Source organism: Chiloscyllium plagiosum, unplaced genomic scaffold (genome assembly GCF_037043375.1).
Source record: "Chiloscyllium plagiosum isolate Xiang-an unplaced genomic scaffold, Cpla_swu_hap1 HiC_scaffold_6, whole genome shotgun sequence".
Lineage (NCBI taxonomy): Eukaryota > Metazoa > Chordata > Chondrichthyes > Orectolobiformes > Hemiscylliidae > Chiloscyllium > Chiloscyllium plagiosum.
The window spans coordinates 22,685,402-22,703,858 of record NW_028270144.1 but is presented as its reverse complement, the minus strand read 5'-3'; positions in this window follow the sequence as shown (position 1 = coordinate 22,703,858).

The window sequence follows — 18,457 nt, the reverse complement described above, 5'->3', positions numbered from 1 at the left end:
TTCTAGCTTTTCTGTTCATCTGAAAATTGCCATGTCAGTATCTCACTGCGAATCTAGGCATCTATGCACCGAAAGTGCGTGATGTTAGGATACTTAATAATCCACACCCACTGACATAATCCATTTCCATTTACATAATCCATACCCACTGATATAATCCATACCCAATTACATAATCCATACCCAATTACATAATCCATACCCATTTACATAATCAATATCCACTGACATAATTCATACCCATTTACATAATCAATATCCACTGACATAATCCATACCCATTTACATAATCCATGCCCATTTAAATACAGCTAATATCGGAATAAAACCTGGAAATGATCTCGGCATTGGATCCTTCACTGTCACTGGATCAAAATCCTGGAATGTCCTCCATAATATGCATCTCATCATCTTTTTCTTAAGGGCAATTTGGGCTGGAGAAACTATATGGTCTCTTCAGTGAAGTGCACATGGCAATCTTTTTCTTTTTAAGTGTAATTTGTAAGGCCACTTATGCTACAGTCATTCTAATTCTGGAATAAAATTCCTGACATTTTTTAAAAGTGCAATTGGGAACTGTCCCTGAAATGTCAAAGGCTTTGATACCTTTCTAAATCATTGACTTTCTTCTCTTTTTATCTGAAGTATCTAAAAAAAATTTTAAAAGCATATTGGAATGCTGGCCTTTATGTCTAGATGGTTTGAATGCAAGAATTTGTAAATTGTAATTTGGCTGCATAAAGACTGCAGCTCATAAGCAATTCTGGGCACCATAACTTTGGAAAGACAAATTGATTTTGGAATGTGTGCCACATTGATTTTGCAGAGTGATTACTAGATTTCAAGAGTTAAGCCATGAAGAGAGATTGCACAAATCAGGGTTATATTCCTGGAATTTATAAACTTAAGTGGAGTTTGATTGAAGTGTTCAAAATATTTAGGAAAACCAATGGAGTATACGAGGAGAAATTATTTACACTTAGTTGGGAAGTCTAGAACAAGGGCACATACTCAAAAAAAGAGAGGCAGATCTTTCAGAAGTGAAAATAAGAAACATTTCTTAATCCAATGTGTAATAGAAGTTTAGAACTCTTCTGAACAAACAGAAATTGATTTTCATTCAATTGTTAAATTTAATTCTGAGGTTTATAGATTCTGTTGGCCAAACATTTTCTGGGTGCAGGAAGCAAAAGAGTCTGTAGTGTTAGTCTGCAGATTGACAACGGTCCCACAGAATAGCAGATCAAGCCATCAGGTTAAATGGGCTCTTCCTGTTGCTTTCTTGCTAAGATATGACATTGAATCTGACACTTAAATCATATAAGGAGAAAGTGAGGACTGCAGATGCTGGAGATCAGAGTCAAAGAGTGTGGTGCTGGAAAGCACAGCCAGTCAGGCAGCATCCGAGGAGCAAGAGGGTCAACATTTTGAGAATGAGATCGTCATCGGGAACACATTGCTCTGAAACCTTTGCCTGGAAAAAAAATGTCTCAGCAACATCTTTCTTAGAACAATTAAGATGGACAGACAGTTAATGCTGGTTTTGCAAGTGACATCCACATCCCATAAATGAATAACTGAAGAAGAATATAATCACTGCACTTCCTAAAGTACAGAGGATTCTTGATGGTAACACAAGAGGTGTATGTGATCTTCGGACACAATGCAATAACCTGTCCAGATAAAAAGGAGTTATTCTTTAATACTGCACATAGTTTATGACTATGAGTGTCATTTCACAGCTCTCAGTACTCTCTTTGCTGGCAGCAGACTCAATGCTTATATTTTAGGACTGTCAGTCTAACCAATCTTATTTTGATAAAATGATAGAGAGTTAGAGAATGGCTCCTTTAATGACAAAGCTGCTGTCTTCAACCAAACTGTTAGGTATATGTCTCACCAAAGGCTTTTGAACACAGAATATCGATTCAAATTCAGGGATAGCATTGAAGGAGTGATTCAGTGTTATATAAATGTCAGTCGCTATTGTTGAAGCAGGAATATCATCTTCCAAACAGACATTTCAAAAACCAAAAACACTCCCAAGAATATTTGTTTATTTATAGTCAGGATCACATGTCAAATGGATTCCCAAGGAACATTCATGTATGTGATTGATTATATTTTGAGAATTCAAAGATATGCATTGTTCATACACAATGGTCTTAAAATTTTATTGTGCGAATGTGAATGTGGGGACCAATGCATCTTCACATTAACTTTTTCTGGCTGTGATTTTAATTCATTTACGCTCATTTGGATACTCCCTCCATTAAATAAAATGGACAAGAGGATTTCATCCCAAATTGTTTCTACACTAATAAAAGTGTCCTTTCTTCTTGAGTGCCCTTTCGAGGTTCATTGTCTGAACTGGGAAGCTAATAGCAAAGGCAACTGTTCAGAATACACTTTCTCTAAAATTGTCATTTTCCATAGAAAGGCAGGTTTTCTTTTAACCATACTCTACATTTCCCCATGCCTCAGGTATTTGATCTCTGTTAATTCATATACAGTCTAACAATTCTAAGGTGTCCAAAGGGAAGAACACACATTTCTATCCATAGGAAAGACAGTCAAGCTGGAAGCAATAGTTCATTTCCCCTATGGAGTCAATGGAGTAAATATTGATAGAGGATGTCTTTTGATTTCAGGGTAGGGTTACATAAAGAAAAAAAAGAAACTGTTGCATTTGTATAGCAATTATGTAAACCACTGAATATCTCAAAGCCCCTTGCAGTCAATAAACTACTTTTGAAGTGTGAGCCTTTTGTATTGTGGGAAAGCACAGTAACTCATTTTGAGGCTGCAAGCTCCCACACACAGTAAAATGATAATGACTAGATATACTACTTTTTGTGACATTGGTTGAAGAGCATCCCTGCTGTACTCCAAAGACAGCCATCAGATATTTCACCTGAACAGGGTCTCATAATAATGTCTCGTACAAAACACATAATCTCTAACTGTGGAATGCTCCCTCAGTACTGCACTGATGTATCAACTTTGTTCACAAGTTCTGCATTGGGTCTGATGGAGAATGTCATGATTTAATGGTAAGTTCTCCATATACTCAGCCATACCTCACACAATGGACTGAATCTTACCATATTTTGGCAGAGTTTCATTTTTGACAAGTTTCATAGAAGATTTTCACCATGAGGTCCAGTAAATGTTCTCATGTGATCTTTCCGAACCTACCTTCGTAACTACATAGCACCCCCCCGCCCTGCCCCCCCAATGGCATTCTTCTCACCTATTGCCTACCTGATTCAATCACTCACTGTAGCCGAAAGAACTGGTCACTGTTGAGTTATCCTGGAATGTTCTGGGATCCCTTGAGCCGGTGCTATGTTCAAGAGGCCATTTCCCAATCAGACAAACAACAACTTTCGACAGCTGCCTTGAATGCTTGCGCACATTCTTTCAGATGCAATGGCAGACCACAAGAAATTGGCAGCCTGCTTTGTTGACAGGGATCTCAAGGTCATGCTGGACAGATGGGTGCAGATGGCCATCCTATTCCCTGAGGACTGCCAGGAGGCTGTACCAATTATGCCCTGGCAGTCTGGTCTGATGTGGCACCCAGGTAAGTGTGACATCCATAGTCCGGAGGAACACCCAGTGGTGCCACAAGAAGATCAATCACTTTCTCTGCTCTGCCAGGGTAAATGCCTCCAGCTGGTCTCTGCCACCTCACACTCATGCTACCACCCAGCAAGGCTCATCTTCTACTATTCTCACTATTATATCCACAACATCCCTCACTCTCTCTCATCCATGCAATCCCCCCACGCTACTAACCCTGCATGCTATTTACATTGACGATTCACTCAGTCAGGGGACCTCACCTGCACCAACACCAATAGGTATGGCATCCACTTTCATCTCACTCAATCCCTCCCTGTCTCTCATTACAGTGGAAACAGCCCATGATAGGGTCAAGATGGCCGATGGGGCACCCGGTATTTAACTCCTCACCCTATATAAGGCAAGGATCCCAGTCCTCACCAGTGAAGATGAGGATACATATCTGTGGAGGTGCAATTACATTCATTTCATTTGATTTATTATTGTCGCATGCACCAAGATACGGTGGAAAGTATTGTTTTGTGCTAACCGGGCAAATCGTACCTTACATAAGTACATTAGGGTAATAGAACAGAATGCAGAATATTGTGTTACAGCTACAGAGAAAGTGCAGAGAAAGATCTACTCAATTACGTGAGAAGTCACTTCAAAAGTCTGACAACAGCAGGGAAGAAGCTGCTGTTGAATCTATTGGTATATATTTTCAAACTTCCGTATCTTCTGCCTGATGGAAAATGGTAGGAGAGAGTAAAACAGGGCTACGAGGGTCTTTGATTATGTTGGCTACTTTTCCAAGGCAATGGAAAGTATAGATGGAATCAAAATGAGAGGTGTTGTTCATTGTTGTGTAACTCTCCCATTAACGCCACTGTCAATGCATTCTACCATTCCTCAATTTGTACTCCTTGCTCATAATGCATTCACTCTTTTGTATCTTGCAGGTACCTCCTCTGCGCTATGGCCATGGTGAAGAAGGCTGCCTCACAAGTCATCGTCCTCTTGACCTCTGAGAAAGAAAGCACGGATGTTTCAGGAGAAGCACTGCAAAGGCAAAGGCTACAGTCTCACCAGCTCAGATACTGACTCAGATTGATTAGAGTTGGGAGCACATGCCACAGAAGTCTGTGGAGGTGCAATTACATTCATTTCATTTGATTTATTTGGAATTCATTGCCACAGAAGTCTGTGGAGGCCAAGTCATTTAAAGTCTTAAAGAAATTATGTGGAAGTGCTGGTGTTGGACTGGGATGGACAAAGTTAAAAAGCACACAACACCAGGTTATAGTCCAACAGGTTTATTTGGAAGTACTAGCTTTCAGAGAGCTGCTCCTTCATCAGGTAATTGCGGAGCAGGATCATAAGACATAGAATTTATAGTAAAAGATCACAGTGTCATGCATGTAACTGATACAAAATATTGAGTTTGTTCAATATATCTTATCAGTTGAATGCATAACACTAATCTTTTGCTATAAATTCTGTATCTAATGATCCTGCTCAATAGCTATTTGGTGAAGGAGCAGCTCTCTGAAAGCTAGTAATTCCAAATAAACCTCTTGGACTATAACCTGGTGTTGTGTGATTATTAACTTGGTCTTTAAGAAAGTGAGAGTAAAGTTCTTGATTAGTAAGGTAATCAAAGATTATAGGGAGAAGACAGGAGATTGGGGGTGAGAAATAGATCACCCTTGATCAATGTAAGAGCAGACTGAATGGGCTAATTCTGCTCCTACATCTTCTCGCCTTACAATGTTATGCTGGGTCACATTTCCCTGCCAAATCTCCACAGCTGGCAGAGGAAGAAGCATCCCCAGGGTGTTGGCCGTCAGAGGACTGCCAGAGAGTAGCAACCTGTTCAGCCCCATGCAAGAGAAGACCCAATGGTGTTGGCCATTAGGGACTTCATTGACATGCACAAGCAGACATAGCAGCAGCAGACATGTTTGTCAAGGGCACTGGGCTACCTGACACAAGTACTATCGAATTGTAGCATTACTGTTCTGACTCTGCTGCCTCAGGCATGTGATCATCTGGCACTTCATTGTCGATAATTTCTCATTTTTGGTTTCCATAATTATTGACACCACGAGCTCCTCATGGTCCTTACAGGGTCTGCATCCTGGGGATGAGCAGATGGTTAATCTCTGGCTGTCTCCTGTGTTAGTGACCTGGGGCATTTCTTCCTTGGGCAGTTGCAGAATCGTAGCTGTGATGTCCTTGCTAGCTGGTGCTTCTAACTCTAACTTAGCTCACGATATCACCAAGGTGACAGTATCCGGGTTGGTGGAACATTCAGGATGCAATCTTGCTGATGCTCCCTCTGAGGCATTCTGGCTCTCTTTCTCAGAGCTGAAGGAGTGGAATGTTTTTGCAGGTCTGCCATCTTGACCAAGGAAACTGTGCTAATGCTGTCCAAACCTGCAGGTGACAAAAGGGGAATGCATCTTGAACAAACTGTAGAGGCTCTGGCAGGTTAAGAATACATTCACAGCAGGGGAATAGTAGAGCAATGGACAATGATTCTTACTTGGTTGCCCAGGCCATAAATGTTTCTGTGTCTCCTCAGGAGTGATCCCATTCCTCACCAGTGAGGGTCAAATCCTCTCCTCATGGGGCTGAGGTCTGGTACCAATCACCACCCAACCTGACATTTTCAGCATGATATACAGATCATTTTCACCTGAAATCTGACAAAGGGAAGGAATGCATGATTTGAAGGCAAGTGGCACAGTCAATGCTTTCTACGCAGGTCGGGAAAAAGTGGTGAGGTGTCCCCAGTGAGTGAGTAGGCAGCACACACAACATGCAGGGTTACAGCTGCGTGGATATCGGATAGCTGAGAGACCAAGTTGAGGGAAACTACTGCATGGAATAATAAGAGTGGTAGATTGTGAGATTTGGTAGAAGGTCAGTGTAGTAGCAGAGATAGTCATGAGTATGGTGCTGGAAAAGCACAGCAGGTCAGGCAGCCTCCAAGGAGCAGGTAAATCATCGTTTCAGGCATAGGCCCTTCATTTCAGTAGCAGAGATAGGATGAGGTAGTGGAAAGAAGATGGTAGCACTTACCTGGACAGAGTGGAGAATGTTATTTGCTTTTGGGTATTTCACTGGACAATTGAGACCATACTGTCCTCGGTGCCAACCTCTGATTGGCTGCTGCCAGGATTTGGGTGGCATGACTTTTACTGCTAGTCTTCTTGGTAAGAGAAGAGTGACCAGGATCTCAAGATGCTAATTTCCTCTTATTTAATATTTGCCAGGGCAAATGACTTGCACTTTGCAGAAGAGTTCCAGACTGCCAACACCTGAGCAGACGCGCAACTGCCTTTTAAATATGGTGCCCACACCAAGAAACCCGGCAGTGCTGAGTGCTTCCAGCTGTAGTGAGTGGTAGAACAGGATCAACAGGTACCACTGGGATAGTATATGGTTAATGAGGAGAAAGTGAGGACAGCAGATGCATCGAGCATTTCTTCCACCGCCTTCGCCTCCACACCTACTTCTTCAACCAGGATTCTCGCCCACCCTCTGACGACCCCATCTCCCGCCTCCAACACACCCCATCCACCTGGACACCCCGTGCTGGCCTCTTACCCGCCCTTGATCTCTTCATATCCAACTGCTGCCGCGACATTGACCGCCTCAACCTTTCCACCCCTCTCACCCAATCCAACCTCTCACCCTCACAACGCGCAGCACTCCACTCCCTCCGATCCAACCCCAACCTCACCATCAAACCGGCAGACAAGGGAGGCGCAGTGGTAGTTTGGCGCACCAATCTTTACACTGCTGAAGCTAGACGCCAACTCACGGACACCTCCTCCTGCTGCCCCCTTGACCGTGACCACACCTCCCACCACCAAACCATCATCTCCCAGACCATCCATGACATCATCACCTCAGGGGATCTCCCATCCACTGCCTCCAACCTCATAGTCCCACAATCCCGCAGCGCCAGTTTCTACCTCCTGCCCAAAATCCACAAACCCGACTGCCCCGGCCGACCCATTGTCTCAGCCTGCTCCTGCCCCACCGAACTCATCTCTGCATACTTCGACACTGTCCTGTCCCCCTTAGTCCAAGAACTCCCCACCTACGTTTGGGACACCACCCACGCCCTCCACCTCCTCCATGATTTTCGCTTCCCCGGTCCCCAACGCCTTATCTTCACGATGGACATCCAGTCCCTATACACTTCCATCCGCCATCATGAAGGCCTCCAAGCCCTCCGCTTCTTCCTCTCGCGCCGACCCAACCAGTACCCTTCCACTGACACCCTCCTTCGACTGACTGAACTGGTCCTCACTCTTAACAACTTCTCCTTTCAATTCTCCCACTTCTTCCAAACCAAAGGACTAGCCATGGGCACCAGCATGGGCCCCAGCTATGCCTGCCTCTTCGGCGGATATGTGGAATAGTCCATCTTCCGCAGCTACACTGGCACCACCCCCCATCTTTTCCTCCACTACATCGATGACTGTATCGGTGCTACCTCATGCTCCCACGAGGAAGTCGAACAGCTCATCCACTTTACTAACACCTTCCATCCCGACCTCAAATTTACCTGGACCATCTCAGACTCCTCCCTCCCCTTTCTAGACCTCTCCATTTCTATCTCGGGCGACCGACTCAACACAGACATTTACTACAAACCGACTGACTCTCACAGCTACCTAGATTACACCTCCTCCCAACCTGCTCCCTGTAAAAAACACCTAGGAACGCCCATATTCCCAATTCCTTCGCCTCTGCCGCATCTGCTCCCAGGAGGACCAATTCCACTACCGAACAACCCAAATGGGCTCCTTCTTCAAAGAGGAGAAAGTGAGGTCTGCAGACACTGGAGATCAGAGCTGAAAATGTGTTGCTGGAAAAGCGCAGCAGGTCAGGCAGCATCCAGGGAACAGGAGAATCGACGTTTCAGGCATAAGCCCTTCTTCAGGAATTCCTGAAGAAGGGCTTATGCCCAAAACGTCGATTCTCCTGTTCCCTGGATGCTGCCTGACCTGCTGCACTTTTCCAGCAACACATTTTCAGCTCCTTCTTCAAAGACCACAATTTCCCCTCCGACGTGGTCGACGATGCTCTGCACCGCATCTCCTCCACTTCCCGCACCTCAGCCCTTGAACCCCGCCCCTCCAATTGCCAACAGAACAGAACCCCACTGGTCCTCACCTTCCACCCCACCAACCTCCGGATACATTATATCATCCTCCGTAATTTCCGCCACCTCCAAACAGACCCCACCACCAGGGATATATGTCCCTCCCCACCCCTATCAGCATTCCGGAGAGACCACTCCCTCCGTGACTCCCTCGTCAGGTCCACACCCCTCACCAACCCAACCTCCACTCCCGGCACCTTCCCCTACAACCACAAGAAGTGTAAAACTTGCGCCCACACCTCCCCCCTCACCTCCCTCCAAGGCCCCAATGGATCCTTCCATATCCGTCGCAAATTCACCTGCACCTCCACACACATCATTTACTGTATCCGCTGCACCCGATGTGGTCTCCTCTGCATTGGAAAGACAGGCCGCCTACTTGCAGAACGTTTCAGGGAACACCTCTGGGACACCCGCGCCAACCAACCCAACTGCCCCGTGGCTGACAACTTTAACTCCCCTTCCCAGTCCACCAAGGACATGCAGGTCCTTGGCCTCCTCCATCGCCAGACCCTAGCCACACGACGCCTGGAGGAAAGCGCCTCATCTTCCGCCTAGGAACCCTCCAACCACACGGGATGAATGTAGATTTCTCCAGCTTCCTCATTTCCCCTCCCCCCACCTTATCTCAGTCCCAACCCCCGGATTCAGCACCGCCCTCTTGATCTGCAATCTTCTTCCCGACCTCTCCGCCCCTACCCCCTCTCCGGCCTATCCCCTCACCCTCACCTCCTTCCACCTATCGTATTCCCAGCGCCCCTCCCCCAAATCCCCCCACCTTTTACCTCAGCCCGCTTGGCACACCAGCCTCATTCCTCACACCAGCTTATGCCCAAAACGTCGATTCTCCTGCTCCTCGGGTGCTGCCTGGCCTGCTGTGCTTTTTCCAGCACCACATTTTTCAACTCATATATGGTTAATGAGGCATGATTTGTGGGAGCTGTGCCAATCAACTACTTAGGTCTTCTGAAGAGAAACCCACCATGGAACTCAACAGAAATGACACATGGATTTCTACTAAGAGTCAGCTCACTGTTACAGAGAACTAGATATAGTTAAATGTTTCAGTCAAATAAATACTCTGACCCAAAATGGAAAGACCAAGGCTGTTCTCAGACGGCTGAATGGCCAAAGATTCCACAAACACCATTAAAAGGATAGGCAATATTGATTGACTTTGTGCTTGTCACTTCTCAGAAGGCGCATTTTGAAGACTCAAAGTAGATCCTGTCGCATTTGGTCATCTGTTTGATCAAAGCGTACATTTGACTTTGCTTTGTGCCTGAATTTAACACTCTATCATAACAACAAAGCATTGGAAAGTAAACATTGCTTCCCTTCCCCATTTCTGTTACAAAATGGGAACCATGCTGTGAGGGTTTTCTTCTTGAAAGAATGAAATGCAGCAGGCTCAATTGATTAAGCAATTAGATTCTATTTTATGGTTTTTAGCTATTTCGTCCAAAACGTTCACTAATGTTTGGATTGGACTAATTCTACTCTTATGTTTTATAGTCTTATGATCTTTCGTCTTGAACTCATCAGGACAAAAGTAAGTAGTTTTGATTATTTTGAGTCACGTAGGGGGCAAGTTGAATTTTAACCATTGCACATGATCTGGATGGTCTGATGCATTTATTCAAACTTGGTAATAAAATTGCAATTCCAAAACAAATTACTCCAGGAGAAAACTTGTCAATGCAATTGATCTGCAGGGATTTGATCTCTCCATTGTAATAAAGCATTTTCCCATCCTCCATCCCCTCTCCCCCAAAGTATTGCTTCATTGCAAACAGGATAAAAGAGAGGAGCTTGATCATTTAAAGTTTTATTGCTCACTTGTGCTGTGAACATGTACTGGACAGTTTCAGAATGGAGATATATGTATTTCCTGTCTTCAAAATTGAAAGCTATTATTATTTGCATTGGGAAAGTATGTCATATTTTCTGGGAAGCTAAAATAATTTGCCTCTCCTTTTTAAGGTGGAATTTTACAGATTTGAATAACATATGCAAGTTACACAAGTAGCCATTTCATTGCACACAACTTGAATGTTGCTGAAAAAAGATACAAGGCTGAATCTTACATTTCTTTGGTCCAACTTCAATTCACCTTGAGTTTGGTGGAGTAATTCTCACCGTGAAAACGAGTGAGGTTTCTCACTGTATCTTATCAAATCTATTGATCTAATTGACATTCCAGCTGTTTTGGAAGTGTCACATCCGAGTTCCGCTCCATCTTACCACTCACCTTTCATGGATTAACTCATCATTCATCTGCCTCAGTCAGAGCAGTAGCAGAAGAGAAGCGGAGTAAATCTCAGGGTGAACTGCAACAGTGAAGCTTCTGGATAAAAGCCTGAAGATTGGGGCCTGGACTGAGCTCAGTCGAATACCAAGGGGAACGGCTAGAGTCATAGTTCAAAAAGTAACAGAGGGCAAGTGTATTGTCTACTTAGGAGCCAACTTCAGAGACTGAGTGAGTAGTACCAAGAGGGAAAGAAAATGTGAACTCTTTGTTTTTTTCAGAATTGAGAGACAGAGACACAGAGAGAAATCTGATTTAGTGAGTAGCAGTAAATTTGGGTGATTGGTTCTGAGCTTATTGTTTGCAACTGATAAGGTTCACAATGGCAGGAGAGCTCAGGCCCATGAAATGCTCCTCCTGCAATGTGTGGGACATCAGGGACAATTCCAGTCACCTTGGTGACCATATATATAGAAAGTGTGTTCAGCTACAAGTCCTGATTTGCCACATGGAGCAGCTGGAGCTGTGAACGGACTCACTATGGAACACCCTTGATGCTGAGGTCAACAAGCTGGTCTTAGTGAGCATGGGCTACACAGGCAGAAAAGTTATGGATGTAGGTTTGTTCACTGAGCTGGAAGGTTTGTTTTTATATGTTTTGTCACCATACTAGGTAACGTCATTGAGCTTTCGGATGAAGCACTGGTGGTAGTTGATGTTCATGTATCCTGGTGGCTAGTTTTCTACCTGCTTGTTCAATGTAGTGTTTGTTACAGCTCTTGCAAGGTATTTTGTAAATGACATTAGTTTTGCTTGTTTTCAGGAGCAAGGCCAAACCAAATGTAGCAGGAAGGTCAGGACAGTACAGTAGGCAGGAAAGATATGGACATCATAAGGCAGATGGGAGATCCAGAAAACTGGGTCCATAAAACATCTTAGGCAGATGGGATCAAGAGAAAACTCCAAGGCTTTTTAGAAATATATTAAGTGTAAGAGAATTACCAAGAAAAATTGAACTTAATAGAGACTTAAGAGGCCTTTGCATGGAGGTAGTGGATGTGGCTCAAATGAGGTCTCATATGGCTACTTCTGATCTGTATCACTGAAGAGAAAGACAGTGTACATGGGGATTTCAGTTGGGATGGTGATGTTCTAGAACATGTTAAAATAAATAGGAGGAGATATTAGATATCTTAAAAAGCGTGCACGATTCCTGCATACATTTGTGATTATGTAGTTAGGGACACCAGTCATGCTTTCTAGCTTACACTGGAGCATCACTTAACATTCAGCGACATTACCAATCATAAATCTACTAATCAGAAACTGAACTGGTCCAACCATATAAATATTGTGGCTACAAGAATAGTCTGGTCATCCTGTTATAGGAAGAATATTATTAAGCTGGAGAGGGTTCAGCTTTATGAGAATTTTGCTGGAAATGGCCGGTTTGAGTTATGGGGAGAAGCTGGATAGGCTGGGACTTGTTTTATCAGAGTATAGGCATTTGAGCAGTGTCTTTATAGAGTTGATAAAATCATGAGGGGTTAGATAAAGTGAATGTTGGTTGTCTTTTCACTTGGGTGGGAATTTCAAGACCAGGGACATATTTTTAAGGTGAGAGGAGAAAGTATTGAAAAATACATGAAAGGAACTTTTTTATACAGTGAGTGGCTATTGTGTAGAATGAACTTACAGAGGAAGTGGTGGATGCAGGCACAGTTGCAACGTTTAAGAGACATTTGGATAAGTACATGTTTAATAAATGTTTGTAAGGAAATGGGTGAAGTGTAGGTAGGTGGGACTAATTTAGCTTGGGATTATGGTCAGCATAGACTGGTTAGACCAAAGGATCTGTTTTCATGCTGTATTACTCTATGACTCTATGATTCAACCTCCTGACTTCTTATTACCTGTTTACAATCAACAGGTTCTGCGTCTGGAGTGTAATAGAATACTGTCCACTTGTCTAGATGAGTAAATCCTCAAAAATGCTCAAGAGATACAAGACTGTTTAGCACATAGCAGCCAATATTTTTGCCAGCCTACCTATCACCTTTAGCATTGAATCTTTCCACCACTGATGTGCAGTGGCAGCAATGCGAGCCATCAACAATGGCTCAACTCACCAAGGCTCCTTAGACAGTACATTTCAGATCCACAACCTCTACATCTAGAAGGACAATGGCAGAGATACATTGAAATACCACCAATTGCAAATTCCTTCCAAGTCACACTTCATCCTAACATGGAAATATATTGTTGTTCCTTTACTGTTGCTGGGTTAAAGTCCTGGAACTCCCTTCCTAACAGCATTATGTATGAACACATTCCACATGGGCAGCAACAGTTCAAAAAGTCAGGTCAGAACCACCTTCTGATGGGCAATTCAGGACGAGCAATGAATGATGGCCTCATCAGTAATGCTACATCCTATAAATAAATATGAAAAAAATCTTGCTCATCAATCTCGCAGTCACAGTTTCAATGAAAAAGAATTGGCAAAGTGGTCAGTTACTTTATGTTATTAAAGTATAATTGGCGTTAAAGACGAGAGACCAGGTTCTCTCTTTTAATTGCAAAATTGTCAAATCTGGAATGACAAGAGTCATGCATAAGGGTTTTAGCAAAGATGAGCTGAGGTAGAGCAAAAACAGGTAATACTGGGAACGGTTCTGGCTAATAAATAGGGGCTTAAAATGCAGTTCATTTTAAACAGGATTCAGTTGCTCACAATCCATCAGGAAGCTGGAGAAGAAAGTAAAAGATCTAAATTATTTTGCCTGTCACTATGAATTACTTTGATGCTCCACATATTAAATTTAAACTTTCCAAAACAAAACTTCCATCCTATCAGCCTGGATGACTTCTGACATGGATCCCATCTGTCAGTATGTTTTAAAATCTTAAAGCATCTTTCTTAACCTAATTCTCCACCAGAACAATGGACCTTGAGCATTTTCACTTTGAAGAGCAATAAGCCTTCTTCATATTCATTACTGATGGACCGTGACACCATGCTTCCTTCCCTAGTACTCTCTTAATGCAGCTTGAGTGTAGTTTTCCTGAGGACTCAGCAAAGGTTTTTTTTAAGACGCAAGAAATGACTAGTCAGCTGGAATTTTTTATCGATCAGGTCTTCTCTCATTTGCCGCTAAACAACTTAGGTTTGCTAGCTAGATAAGTATGTGAGGCAGAAAGGACTAGGGGGATTTGCAGATACAGTGAAACAGAAAAGGTTGGGAGGATGCACCTCAGGAACATCAAAACCAGGAGAGATCTTTCGGGCGGAATGACTTAGAGTCATAATGTCATAGGACGTCTGGCATGGGAAGAGATCTTTCAGTTCAACTCGTCCATGTTGACTCTCAATTAATCTAATCCCATTTGCCAGCACATGGCCCATATTCCTCTAAACCCTTTCTATTCATATACTCATTCAGATGCTTTTTAAATGTTGTAATTATAACAGCCTCCATTACTTCATCTGGCAGCTCATTCTATACGCAAACCACGCTCTGTGTGAAGAAGTTGCTTCTGAGGTTCTTTTTAATCTTTTCCCACTCACCATAAATCTATGTCCTCTAGTTTTGGACTCAACCCTCCCCCGTGGTAAAGACCTTGTCTATTTATCCTATCCATGTCCCTCATGATTTTATAAACCTCTATAAGGTCACCCCTCAGCCTCCGATGCTCCAGGGAAAATAGCCTCAGCCTATTCATGCTCTCCCTGCAGCTCAAACCCTCCAACCCTGGCAACGTCCTTGTAAATCTTTTCTGAATCTCTTCGAGTTTCACAGCATCCTTCCTTTCTTAAGCATTGCTAAAACAATTAGAAATTAAAGTTTTTTGTCTTGCACTCTTCATTTTAGGATTCAAGAAATAGATTGGAAAAATGAGCCACCATTTTATGCCAAAATTATAATCCCAAGTTATCAGCACCCTCTTCTCATTCTGTATACTCGTGTGCAAGATTCATGTAGATGAATTTAAGGCGAAATTAGACAAATATTGGAAGGATAAAAGAATAGAATGTTATGGTCACTGCTCCCAATTAATATTTTATGATGTGTGTGATGCAGTTCCTTGAAAATTGTTATTTGGTCACATGCATCTGAAAAGGAACTCTTCTTGCATTTCGTACTGTGTTCCGAATTTTTGTGCAGTCATATAGCAAAGCAACTTATAATGAATATTTGCTACGATAATAGGGTTAGCTTAAGTAATGTGAGAGGATACTCTTATGGAACTAAACACTGGCATGGATCATTTGGGTTTAATGGTCTGTTTCTGTGCTACATATTCAATCTCATTCTATTGAACATCAGTATATGAAGCTGAGTTTTCCTAATTTTTTTCAGTTTATGTGACACTGAAACTAGCAGTTCAAAGATGCCCTGTAGCATGAGGTGATAACTCTCTATAATGCTGGTATGCAATTACTATGTCTGATATTTCAGAAAACATACTAAACTGTATAAATTAATTTGTCTGTAATAATGTGAAAAAAAGAGCTTGCATCTGAATGCAAAACATCCTTACATTAATATGAAATGAAAACCAAAATGGCTGGAAAAGTGAGGAGAACTCAGGAAGTTCTGAGGAAGGGTCACTCAACCCGAAACATTAACTCTGATTTCTCTCCACAGATGCTGCTATACTTGCTGAGTTTTTCCAGCAATTTCTGTTCTTGTTTCTGATTAGGAGTTCTCGGCTCCTATTTTTGGTTTACTCATTCACTTTGAATTTGAAACCTATGGATTTCTTCCTGAGTCAATAAAGGACTAAATGGTTGAATTGATCTTTGGGAGAATCTGGTAGCAGAAAGTATGTCAAAAGAATGATATAATATAATATAATTCCTTTGATAACTCTTGGTACTGTACAAAAATTAGTTCCAAGGTTACAAAGTCTTTAAAAATGGTATTGATAAATTAGTAATGTGTGTAACTGCTTGCTGACTCACCATCAACTATTGTCCACACAATGGTAAAAATTAAGAATATTCCAATATCACAGAAGTGCACTAACAGCAACTTGCATTTATATAGCACCTTTATATAAATGCCACACAGGAGTCAAGCAAAATGTGGCACCAAGCTGGAAAAGCTATTAGGACAGATGGCCAACAGCTTGCTGAAAGAAATAAGGAGTGTTGTAAAGGAATAAGGGGAGAGAGAAATGTGGAAAGGTAAAGGAAGGGAATTCCAGAACTTTAGGCTTTTATTTAAAAAAAAATATCCTGTAGAGGTGTTTCAAATGTTATGGGTGCTACTGCAGTTAAGCCATCCAACCTTCATTAATTTTAAATGTAATGTTTTTAATTCTCTTCAGGAGAGACCACATTAGCTATTCTCAATCCTTTGTGCTATTGTTCTGAAGCAATTTGACTCGCCATTTCAGCAAACTTCTACTACAGAAAATTTTGAATTGTGCCATTTTGAGCCAATCTCTCAGGAATTGTGGAAATTGGCTGTTGTTTCAACGAGTGAAGTAATTTCTCTGCAGAGTAAAAACATCCCACACAAGTACCATGTTGCGAATCCACAATGATATTTATGTCAGATCATTAATTTGGGGAAAATTGACACCAAATTGAAATGTTCCTGACAATACCAGGGGGGCAGTTTTCCTGTCACCTTAGATGTTGCCTTAAACTATTTTTTTTAACAGCAGCTAACCATTATAATAAAAAAAATGAACTCCATAAAATTTACAGTGTTGATAAATCATTATAACCAAATTGAATATAAACTAAGGCAAACATTTTGAAAAGTTGAACAACTTGTTCAAAAATTGTCAGAATACACTAATTAGAATAAGGTGTCATTAGAATTATGCATTGGAAAGTTCAAGACTACAGGAAATGGAATTAGCGGGAAGCTGAGGAGTTAGAATATTGCACACATATTAATTTGTTAAAACTCCAACAGCTTACAGTGGAGAGGTGGTGTAACATGAGTAATTTGCTCCACCATTTGTTTATGCATCAATCATCCAATTGAAAAGACTCCCGATGTACCTCAGAGGTTTAGCACCTTAGTGAACTGGTCATGTGTTATCCATTTTCCTAACTATTCAGAAATACATTATGGTGTCTAATTTATAAGGCTGCTGCTGCTGAAAGAGTTAATTCACATCACAAGGTAACTTTTGCCCATCAGGAGATAAAGGGCTGCTTGTGTGAAAAGCTAATCAGAGTTTTGTAGTATGCATTAATCAGTTCTGTGCTTGCTGCCATTACTTCTTAAGAATATTTTAGTAGCTGGCATGTGAACTTACTCTTAAGCTGAACCTGATGTCACACAAGAGAAAATCATGGATCTTAAATGTTACGTATCTAATTATTAAGTAACTTGCTCTAAACCTATTTGCCATTCATCAAGATTGTGCCTAACATCAGTCTTTGACATTGTGTGAACATCACTGCCCCTATTGTAACGACAGAAAGGGAGCGATTGGTAATGGCAAATCAACTTAGGATAGCCCAGATCGTATCTATCTTTAGAAATTGTTAACAGCTATGTGGACTTTGCCAATTATAAGAATGCCAAAAATAACTTAGCCACAGAGAATTGAGTCTTAGCTTCAATGCATTTTTCTGATATGTTTTGCCGAGTGTACTGAGATGGTGAATGATCATTGCTCAGGTGAGGCTTAATTGGAAATGCTAATGGTATGTCAATTCTTCTTGATAAAATAATATCTGAGACTTTGAAATAAAGCAAAGCAGGAATGACTTGTATTAATGCTGCATTCTTCATGACCTCAAAATTTCTTTCAATTTCTTTGAATTCCGTGAGGTCTGATTGAAGTGCTAATGCAGGGCATGCAGCAGACAATTTGCACACATATAATTCCTTTACACAACATTGAACAGCAAATTGATGTTGTAAAAATATCCCCAGCTCAAGACTGTAAGGAGCCAGGCACATAAATGTTCATAGTCATGTTCACATTCACTGGCAATGCCATCCTTTCCCTGATCTGTTTTTCAATTGTGGCTGTAGCAGGTGACACTTTTCATTACACAAGGCCATACATCTCAAACACTGTTCCTTACTGAGACTCAGGTAGGAGAATTGCTCCCTGAGCAGCCCTGGCATGTGGCCTCTTACTCAATGTTCTTCTCCCCTTCATCTTCTACCTCTTCTGGTACTTACCCTGCCATACATAAGACTGAGGAGCAAGAATTGGCCACTTGGCCTTTGAGCCTTCTCTGTCATTTGGTAAGATTATGGCTGATCTGGTTGAGTCCTCAGACTCTATTTTCCAGTCTGTCTCACTTAACTCTTGAATCCTTTATCTGTCAAAAATCAATAAATTCAATAACCCAGCATACACTGCTTTCTAGAAATGAGAATTCCACAAGTTAATGACCTCTGAGAGAAAAAAGAAATCTCCTCATTACTATCTTCCAAAGACAAATCTCTTATTCTTCAACCATGATCCCATTT